This window comes from Dendropsophus ebraccatus, chromosome 6, assembly GCF_027789765.1.
Source record: "Dendropsophus ebraccatus isolate aDenEbr1 chromosome 6, aDenEbr1.pat, whole genome shotgun sequence".
Classification (NCBI taxonomy): domain Eukaryota; kingdom Metazoa; phylum Chordata; class Amphibia; order Anura; family Hylidae; genus Dendropsophus; species Dendropsophus ebraccatus.
The window spans coordinates 152,894,040-152,907,017 of record NC_091459.1 but is presented as its reverse complement, the minus strand read 5'-3'; the positions used below and the strand labels follow the sequence as shown (position 1 = coordinate 152,907,017).

Here is a 12,978-nt window from a genome sequence, read left to right as displayed (position 1 = left end):
ACACTGCTGTATATATATATATCTCCTCTGTATACACTGCTGTATATATATATATCTCCTCTGTATACACTGCTGTATATATATATATCTCCTCTGTATACACTGCTGTATATATATATATATATCTCCTCTGTATACACTGCTGTATATATATATATATATATATATATCTCCTCTGTATACACTGCTGTATATATATATATCTCCTCTGTATACACTGCTGTATATATATATATATGTATATCTCCTCTGTATACACTGCTGTATATATATATATCTCCTCTGTATACACTGCTGTATATATATATATATATCTCCTCTGTATACACTGCTGTATATATCTCCTCTGTATACACTGCTGTATATATATATATCTCCTCTGTATACACTGCTGTATATATATATATATATATATATATCTCCTCTGTATACACTGCTGTATATATATATATATCCTCTGTATACACTGCTGTATATATATATATCTCCTCCTTATACACTGCTGTATATATATATATATATCTCCTCTGTATACACTGCTGTATATATATATATATATATATATATATCTCCTCTGTATACACTGCTGTATATATATATATCTCCTCCTTATACACTGCTGTATATATATATATATCTCCTCTGTATACACTGCTGTAGATATATATCTCCTCTGTATACACTGCTGTAATATATCTCCTCTTATACACTGCTGTATATATATATATCTCCCCTTATACACTGCTGTATATATATATCTCCTCTGTATCACTGCTGTATATATATATATATATATATCTCCTCTGTATACACTGCTGTAATATATATATATCTCCTCTGTATACACTGCTGTATATTATATATATCTCCTCTTATACACTGCTGTATATATATATATCTCCTCTGTATACACTGCTGTATATATATATATCTCCTCTGTATACACTGCTGTAATATATATAAATATATCTCCTCTGTATACACTGCTGTATATATATATATATCTCCTCTGTATACACTGCTGTATATATATATCTCCTCTGTATACACTGCTGTATATATCTCCTCTGTATACACGGCTGTATATATATCTCCTCTGTATACACTGCTGTATATATATATATATCTCCTCCTTATACACTGCTGTATATATATATCTCCTCTGTATACACTGCTGTATATATATATATCTCCTCTGTATACACTGCTGTATATATATATATATCTCCTCCTTATACACTGCTGTATATATATATATATATCTCCTCTGTATACACTGCTGTATATATATATATCTCCTCCTTATACACTGCTGTATATATATATATATATCTCCTCTGTATACACTGCTGTATATATATATATATATATATATCTCCTCTGTATACACTGCTGTATATATATATATCTCCTCTGTATACACTGCTGTATATATCTCCTCTGTATACACTGCTGTATATATATATATATCTCCTCCTTATACACTGCTGTATATATATATCTCCTCTGTATACACTGCTGTATATATATATATATATATATCTCCTCTGTATACACTGCTGTATATATATATATCTCCTCTGTATACACTGCTGTATATATATATATCTCCTCCTTATACACTGCTGTATATATATATATATCTCCTCTGTATACACTGCTGTATATATATATATCTCCTCTGTATACACTGCTGTATATATATATCTCCTCTGTATACACTGCTGTATATATATATATCTCCTCTGTATACACTGCTGTATATATATATATATCTCCTCTGTATACACTGCTGTATATATATATATATCTCCTCCTTATACACTGCTGTATATATATATCTCCTCTGTATACACTGCTATATATATATATATATATATATATATATATCTCCTCTGTATACACTGCTGTATATATATATATATCTCCTCTGTATACACTGCTGTATATATATATCTCCTCTGTATACACTGCTGTATATATATATCTCCTCTGTATACACTGCTGTATATATATATATCTCCTCTGTATACACTGCTGTATATATATATATATATCTCCTCTGTATACACTGCTGTATATATATATATCTCCTCTGTATACACTGCTGTATATATATATCTCCTCTGTATACACTGCTGTATATATATTCTCCTCTGTATACACTGCTGTATATATATCTCCTCTGTATACACTGCTTGTATATATATATATCTCCTCCTTATACACTGCTGTATATATATATATATCTCCTCTGTATACACTGCTGTATATATATATATCTCTCTGTATACACTGCTGTATATATATATATTCTCCTCTGTCATACACTGCTGTATATATCTGCCTCTGTATACACTGCGTATATATATATCTCCTCTATATACACTGCTGTATATATATATCTCCTCTGTATACACTGCTGTTATATATTTATATAGATACTCCTCTGGATACACTGCTGTATGATATAATATATATATATATAATATATAGATATCTCTCCCTCTGTATACACTGCTGTATTATATATCTCCTCTGTATACACTGCTTGTATATATATATCTCCTCTGTATACACTGCTGTATATATATATCTCCTCTGTATACACTGCTGTATATATATATATATCTCCTCTGTAATACACTGCTGTAATATATATATATATATCTCCTCTGTATACACATGCTGTATATATATAGATCTATCCTCTGTATACACTGCTGTATATATATATCTCCTCTGTATACACTGCTGGTATATATTATATATATATATATACTGCTGTATATATATATATCTCCTCTGTATACACTGCTGTATATATATTATATACATATATCCTCTGTATACACTGCTGTATATATATATATATCCTCTGTATACACTGCTGTATATATATATATATCTCCTCTGTATACACTGCTGTATATATATATATATATATATCTCCTCTGTATACACTGCTGTATATATATATATATCTCCTCTGTATACACTGCTGTATAATATATATATCTCCTCTGTATACACTGCTGTATATATATATATATATATATCTCCTCTGTATACACTGCTGTATATATATATATCTCCTCTGTATACACTGCTGTATATATAATATATCTCCTCTGTATACACTGCTGTATATATATATATATCTCCTCTGTATACACTGCTGTATATTATATATATCTCCTCTGGAAACACTGCTGTAATATTATATTATATATATCCTCTGGATACACTAGCTGTTATATATATATATCCTCCCCTCTGTATACACTGCTGTAAGATATATATATATATATATTATCCCCATCTGTATACACTGCTGTATATCGATATATATCTCCTCTGTATACACTGCTGTTATATTTATTATATATATCTCCTCTGTATACACGGCTGTATATATATATATATATCCCTCATGTATATACACTGCTGTATATATATATATATTCTCCTGTGTATACACTGCTGTATATATATATAGTATATCTACCTCTGTATACACCTGCATGATATAGTATATATATCTCCCTTGTATCCACTGCGGTCTATATATATATATCTCCTCTGTATACCACTGCTGTAATATATATAATATCTCCTCTGTATACAGCTGCTGTAGCTAGTATGATATATATATATATATCTCCTCTGTATACACTGCTGTATATATATATATCTCCCTCTGTATACACTGCTGTTTATAGTCTATATCTCCTCTGTATACACTGCTGTATATATATATCTCCTCTGTATACACTGCTGTATATATATATATATCTCCTCTGTATACACTGCTGTATATATATATATATCTCCTCTGTATACACTGCTGTATATATATATCTCCTCTGTATACACTGCTGTATATATATATCTCCTCTGTATACACTGCTGTATATATATATATATCTCCTCTGTATACACTGCTGTATATATATATATATCTCCTCTGTATACACTGCTGTATATATATATCTCCTCTGTATACACTGCTGTATATATATATATATCTCCTCTGTATACACTGTTGTATATATATATATCTCCTCCTTATACACTGCTGTATATATATATCTCCTCTGTATACACTGCTGTATATATATATCTCTCCTCTGTATACACTGCTGTATATATATATATATCTCCTCTGTATACACTGCTATATATATATATCTCCTCTGTATACACTGCTGTATATATATATATATCTCCTCTGTATACACTGCTGTATATATATATATCTCCTCTGTATACACTGCTGTATATATATATATCTCCTCTGTATACACTGCTGTATATATCTCCTCTGTATACACTGCTGTATATATATATATATATATATCTCCTCTGTATACACTGCTGTATATATATATATATCTCCTCTGTATACACTGCTGTATATATATATATCTCCTCTGTATACACTGCTGTATATATATATATATATATATCTCCTCTGTATACACTGCTGTATATATATATATCTCCTCTGTATACACTGCTGTATATATATATATCTCCTCTGTATACACTGCTGTATATATATATATATATATATATCTCCTCTGTATACACTGCTGTATATATATATCTCCTCTGTATACACTGCTGTATATATATATATATCTCCTCTGTATACACTGCTGTATATATATATATATCTCCTCTGTATACACTGCTGTATATATATATATCTCCTCTGTATACACTGCTGTATATATATATCTCCTCTGTATACACTGCTGTATATATATATATCTCCTCTGTATTACACTGCCTGTATATATATATATATATCCTCTGTTATACACTTGCCTTGTATATATATATATCTTCCATCCTTATACACTGCTGTATATATTAATCTCCTCTGTTATACACTGCTATATATATGATATATATATTCTATATATACAATCGTCCTCTGTACTACACTGCTGTATCTATATATTATAATATCATCCTCTGTATACACTGCTGGTATTATTATATATCTCCTATGTATACACTGCTGTACTATCTATATCTTTCCTCTGGTATACACTGCTGTATCTATATATATCTCCTCTTGTATTACACTGCTGTATGATTTACTATATATATATCTCCTCTGTATACACTGCTCGTACTATATACATATATACTTCCTCTGTATACACTGCTGTATATATATATCTCCTTTCTGTTATACACACTGTCTGTATATATATATCTCCTCTGTATACACTGCTGTCATCTAATATAGTTTATTATATATATATATATATATATCATCTCCTCTGTATACACTGCTGTATATATATATATATCCTCCTTATACACTGCTGTATATATATATATATATCTCCTCTGTATACACTGCTGTATATATATATATATATCTCCTCTGTATACACTGCTGTATATATATATATATATATATATATCTCCTCTGTATACACTGCTGTATATATATATATATCTCCTCTGTATACACTGCTGTATATATATATATATATCTCCTCTGTATACACTGCTGTATATATATATATATATATCTCCTCTGTATACACTGCTGTATATATATATATCTCCTCTGTATACACTGCTGTATATATATATATCTCCTCTGTATACACTGCTGTATATATATATATATATCTCCTCTGTATACACTGCTGTATATATATATATATATATATATATCTCCTCTGTATACACTGCTGTATATATATATATATCTCCTCTGTATACACTGCTGTATATATATATATATATCTCCTCTGTATACACTGCTGGTTATATATATTATATATATCGTCCTCTGTATAGCCACTGCTGTATATATATATATCTCTCTCTGTATACACTGCTGCACTATATATATATATCTCCTCTGTATTACACTGCCTGTCTATCATATATATATATATATCTCCTCTGTATACCACTGCTGTATATTATATATCTCCCTCTGCTATACACTGCTGTAGATATTATATATCTCCTCTGTATACACCTGCTGTTATATATATATATATCTCCTCTGGTATACACTGCTGTATATATATATATATCTCCTCTGTATACACTAGCTGTATTAAATATATATATAATTATATCTCCTCTGTAGTACACTGCTGTTATATATATATATATCTCCTCTGTATACACTGCTGTATATATATATATATATATATATCTATCTCTGTATACACTGCTGTATATATATCTATATATATCTCCTCTGTATTACATGCTGTATATATATATATATCTCCTCTGTATACACTGCTGTATATATATATATATTCCTCTGTATACACTGCTGTATACATATATATATATATATCCTCTGTATACACTGCTGTATATATATATATATCCCTCTGTATACACTGCTGTATATATATATATATCTCCTCTGTATACACTGCTTGTATATATACTATATATATATCCCTCTGTATACACTGCTGTATATATATATATCTCCTCTGTATACACTGCTGTATATATATATATCTCCTCTGTATACACTGCTGTATATATATATATATTTCCTCTGTATACACTGCTGTATCTGTATTATATATACTTATATATATATATCTCCTCTGTATACACTGCTGTATATATATATTCCTCCTCTGTATACACTGCTGTATATATATATATATATCTCCTCTGTATACACTGCTGTCTATATATATATATATCTCCTCTGTATACACTGCTGTATATATATATATATCTCCTATGTATACACTGCTGTATATCATATATAATATATCTCCTACTGTATACACTGCTGTATTATATATATATATATCTCCTCTGTATACACTGCTGTATATATATATATATATATATATATCCTCTGTATACACTGCTGTATATATATATATATATATCTCCTCTGTATACACTGCTGTATATATATATATATATCTCCTCTGTATACACTGCTGTATATATATATATATATCCTCTGTATACACTGCTGTATATATATATATATCTCCTGTGTATACACTGCTGTATATATATATATATCTCCTCTGTATACACTGCTGTATATATATATATATATCTCCTCTGTATACACTGCTGTATATATATATATATCTCCTCTGTATACACTGCTGTATATATATATATCTCCTCTGTATACACTGCTGTATATATATATATATATATATATCTCCTCTGTATACACTGCTGTATATATATATCTCCTCTGTATACACTGCTGTATATATATATCTCCTCTGTATACACTGCTGTATATATATATATATCTCCTCTGTATACACTGCTGTATATATATATATATATCCTCTGTTACACTGCTGTATCTATATATATCTCCTCTGTATACACTGCTGTATATATATATATCTCCTCTGTATACACTGCTGTATATATATATATCTCCTCTGTATACACTGCTGTATATATATATATCTCCTCTGTAACACTGCTGTGTATATATATATATATATAATATATATATATCTATAGATATATACTATATATATCTCTGTATACACTGGCTGTATATATATATATATATCTCCTCCTTATACACTGTCTGTATATATATATATATCTCCTCTGTATACACTGCTGTATATATATATATATCTCCTCTTGTATACACTGCTGTATATATAATATATATCTCCTCTGTATACACTGCTGTATATAATCTATATCTCCTCCTTATACACTGCTGTATATATATATAATATCTCCTCTGTATACACTGCTGTATATATAATCATATATAATATCTCCTCTGTATACACTGCTGTATATATATATATATATATATATCTCCTCTGTATACACTGCTGTATATATATATATATATATATCTCCTCTGTATACACTGCTGTATATATATATCTCCTCCTTATACACTGCTGTATATATATATATATATATATCTCCTCTGTATACACTGCTGTATATATATATATATATATCTCCTCTGTATACACTGCTGTATATATATATATATATATATTTCCTCTGTATACACTGCTGTATATATATATATATATATATATCTCCTCTGTATACACTGCTGTATATATATATATCTCCTCTGTATACACTGCTGTATATATATATCTCCTCTGTATACACTGCTGTATATATATATATCTCCTCCTTATACACTGCTGTATATATATATATATCTCCTCTGTATACACTGCTGTATATATATATATATCTCCTCTGTATACACTGCTGTATATATATATATATATCTCCTCTGTATACACTGCTGTATATATATATATATCTCCTCCTTATACACTGCTGTATATATATATATATCTCCTCTGTATACACTGCTGTATATATATATATATCTCCTCTGTATACACTGCTGTATATATATATATATATATCTCCTCTGTATACACTGCTGTATATATATATATATATATCTCCTCTGTATACACTGCTGTATATATATATCTCCTCCTTATACACTGCTGTATATATATATATATATATATCTCCTCTGTATACACTGCTGTATATATATATATATATCTCCTCTGTATACACTGCTGTATATATATATATATATCTCCTCTGTATACACTGCTGTATATATATATATATATATATCTCCTCTGTATACACTGCTGTATATATATATATATCCTCTGTATACACTGCTGTATATATATATCTCCTCTGTATACACTGCTGTATATATATATATATCTCCTCTGTATACACTGCTGTATATATATATATATCTCCTCTGTATACACTGCTGTATATATATATCTCCTCTGTATACACTGCTGTATATATATATCTCCTCTGTATACACTGCTGTATATATATATATCTCCTCTGTATACACTGCTGTATATATATATATATCTCCTCTGTATACACTGCTGTATATATATATATATCTCCTCTGTATACACTGCTGTATATATATATCTCCTCTGTATACACTGCTGTATATATCTCCTCTGTATACACTGCTGTATATATATATATATATATATCTCCTCTGTATACACTGCTGTATATATATATATATCTCCTCTGTATACACTGCTGTATATATATATATATCTCCTCTGTATACACTGCTGTATATATATATATCTCCTCTGTATACACTGCTGTATATATATATATCTCCTCTGTATACACTGCTGTATATATACATATATATATCTCCTCTGTATACACTGCTGTATATATATATATCTCCTCTGTATACACTGCTGTATATATATATATCTCCTCTGTATACACTGCTGTATATATATATATATCTCCTCTGTATACACTGCTGTATATATATATATCTCCTCTGTATACACTGCTGTATATATATATATCTCCTCTGTATACACTGCTGTATATATCTCCTCTGTATACACTGCTGTATATATATATATCTCCTCTGTATACACTGCTGTATATATATATCTCCTCTGTATACACTGCTGTATATATATATATATATATCTCCTCTGTATACACTGCTGTATATATCTCCTCTGTATACACTGCTGTATATATATATCTCCTCTGTATACACTGCTGTATATATATATATATCTCCTCTGTATACACTGCTGTATATATATATATCTCCTCTGTATACACTGCTGTATATATATATATCTCCTCTGTATACACTGCTGTATATATATATCTCCTCTGTATACACTGCTGTATATATATATATCTCCTCTGTATACACTGCTGTATATATCTCCTCTGTATACACTGCTGTATATATATATATATATATATATATATCTCCTCTGTATACACTGCTGTATATATATATATTTCTCCTCTGTATACACTGCTGTATATATATATCTCCTCTTACCTGACACCCGTGAGAATTGCAGGGTGGAGGCTAGAATGTAGTTGCCAGAGGTAGGTCTTGAGGACCTTTGATGACGTCATGCCCATGTGACCAGCCTCATGTGTGGGAGGAGCTATCTTCCTCTGCTCGGTTTTCTATGAGGCGGCTGGTTTCCCGCTTTTCATGAGGCAGCAGTATAGTGAGTGCAGTGTATATGATCAGCAGGAGGTAAACCACTGTGTGGGTGCACTGTTATGTGTTATGTGATGGTCTGCAGGGTCAGTGTGTGTGTGGGTGCACTGTTATGTGATGCTCTGCAGGGTCAGTGTGTGTGGGTGCAATGTTCTGCAGGGAGAGGTTTGTGGGTGCACTGTTATGTGATGCTCTGCAGGGAGAGGTTTGTGGGTGCGCTGTTATGTAATGCTCTGCAGGGAGAGGTTTGTGGGTGCGCTGTTATGTGATGCTCTGCAGGGACAGGTTTGTGGGTGCACTGTTATGTGTTATGTGATGCTCTGCAGGGTCAGTGTGTGCGGGTGCACTGTTATGTGATGCTCTGCAGGGACAGGTTTGTGGGTGCACTGTTATGTGATGCTCTGCAGAGACAGGTTTGTGGGTGCACTGTTATGTGATGCTCTGCAGGGAGAGGTTTGTGGGTGCACTGTTATGAGATGGTCTGCAGAGACAGGTTTGTGGGTGCACTGTTATGTGATGCTCTGCAGGGACAGGTTTGTGGGTGCACTGTTATGTGATGCTCTGCAGGGACAGGTTTGTGGGTGCACTGTTATGTGATGCTCTGCAGGGACAGGTTTGTGGGTGCACTGTTATGAGATGGTCTGCAGAGACAGGTTTGTGGGTGCACTGTTATGTGATGCTCTGCAGGGTCAGTGTGTGTGGGTGCACTGTTATGTGATGCTCTGCAGGGAGAGGTGTGTGGGTGCACTGTTATGTGATGCTCTGCAGGGAGAGGTTTGTGGGTGCACTGTTATGTGATGCTCTGCAGGGAGAGGTGTGTGGGTGCACTGTTATGTGATGCTCTGCAGGGAGAGGTTTGTGGGTGCACTGTTATGTGATGCTCTGCAGGGAGAGGATTGTGGGTGCACTGTTATGTGATGCTCTGCAGGGACAGGATTGTGGGTGCACTGTTATGTGTTATGTGATGCTCTGCAGCGTCAGTGTGTGCGGGTGCACTGTTATGTGATGCTCTGCAGCGTCAGTGTGTGCGGGTGCACTGTTATGTGATGCTCTGCAGGGTCAGTGTGTGTGGGTGCACTGTTGTGAGATGATCTGCAGGGTCAGGGGTGTGGGGGCAATGTTGTGAGATGATCTGCAGGGTCAGGGGTGTGTGGATGCACTGTTGTGAGATGATCTGCAGGGTCAGGGGTGTGGGAATCCATTGCTTTGGTTGAAAGCCCAGTGCACCCCAGCCGCCAGCAGTGATACCCCCACCCTGTGGCCCTGACCGTACCCCTTTGTTCCCTGGACCTTCAGTGCTGGCCACCACAGCCCCCAACTCCCCTTCCCCCTGCAACCTGGACCCCCCCCCCCCAGTGATGTTCACAAATAACGGACACCATCAACCACCCCCACCCAGGACCGCAGTAATGATCCGGCCCTCTTAGTGGCACAACTACACCCCCCCCCCCCCCCTGAACTTACTGATGAAGACGGGCTCCGGGCTTCTGCTCCTGAATCGCTGTAATGATTGACTATGCCGGCCCCCCGGACCTCTGCGGTGCTGGCCGTCACAGCCCCTAACCAGCCTGTACCCTCCCCCCTATCACCCCCCCCGGACCTCTGCGGTGCTGGCCGTCACAGCCCCTAACCAGCCTGTACCCTCCCCCCCCCCCCCCCATCATCCCCCCCCCACCCGGGTTCGCAGTTAAGATCATGCCCCCTGAGTGGCACAGCTCCCCCCTCACTGATGAAGACGGCCCTGGGCTCCTGGACAGCTGAAATGATTAATGATCGGGCCCCCCATTCCTGGATTGTTGCCATGATGTCCAACTGCAGCTTTAAAGGAAGGCCCCAGCGGGTGAGATGGGGGGAGCTCACAGTGCAGAGTGATGAGTGCCCCTCTGACCGGGAGCCCGATGGAGTGGTGCCCCTTGTATAGCGCCCTGCTTGCTTTCCCCTCCGTCCACCTCCACACTCCCCCTTCCCCTGAACCTCAGAAGTTCTTCGACCCCCCCCAACTGAAGGCGAAGATCCCCCTACCTCACCATACCCCGGACCCCCACCCGAACCTCAGCAGTCCAACCGTCCCCCGGACAAAGGGGCTGATCCTCCATCCCAGGTCTGACGGACCTCAGCGGTGAAAATATCAGCAGTGACAGCCTGACAGGACCGGAAATTGACAGGAGAGGTGAGATTACCCCCTAAAACTACAACCCCCACCATGTCCTGCTAACAGCTCATGATGGGAGTTGTAGTTTTGCAGCCTGTGGCCATCCAGAACTACAACCCCCATCATGCTTATAGGCTGATCATTTTGGGAGTTTTAGTTCTGCAGCAGATTAGAGGATGACAGCATAGGAGGAGGAGGCAGTGGCACAGTAGAACTACATCTCCCAGCATGGTGTGGTGATATGAAGCACTACAGTACAGGAGGGGACATGTGATGTGTGTGGAATGTATGTTGGCACACTAGACCATAGGGCTGGGCGATTAATCAAATTCAATTAATTTGCCCAGAATTTTAGAATTGATTTGAATTTTTTGTGAAAATCGTAAATTCATCGTAAAAATCATTGCGGGCGGTGAGGTGCACGAGGAGAGAAAGAGCTGCACAAGGCAGAACATGGGGCCGCTGAACGTGGTTCTTGTGGCCGGCATTCTCTACCGGCCAAACACCAGGAGCGAGACGCCCATCACAGTCACTCTACCGCCGCAGGCGAGTGACCATCTGAACCCGTGCAGCGCGGGTCAGAGGTGGGCGGTGCCTGGGAGCAGAGGGTGCACTCCGTACTGCAGGGGAGAAGGACATGTCCCAGAGAGTGCCGGCCACATAGGGACTACCGCCTCCCTGTACAGCCGGCAGCGGAGCACCCCCAGATGTCACAGCACACTGGCAGCCGGGGGAAGAGCAAGCGGAACGGGTAAATACAGCCCTG

At 35.2% G+C, this 12,978-nt stretch overlaps 1 protein-coding gene across 2 annotated transcripts in view; it reads right to left on the bottom strand.

Moving 5' to 3' along the window:
* LOC138794569 (zinc finger protein 271-like) overlaps positions 1–11,548 on the bottom strand; it is a 41,080-nt gene extending 29,532 nt beyond the window's left edge. Inside the window, exon 1 of one of the 2 annotated variants that reach the window (XM_069973323.1) lies at positions 11,525–11,548. The gene's annotated coding sequence lies outside the window, so the exon portion shown is untranslated. Of the gene's footprint in view, positions 1–9,889; positions 9,961–11,524 lie in introns of those variants that run through there. The other variant, XM_069973321.1, reaches the window with a different exon arrangement.
* Between the last annotated feature and the right edge of the window lie 1,430 nt (positions 11,549–12,978).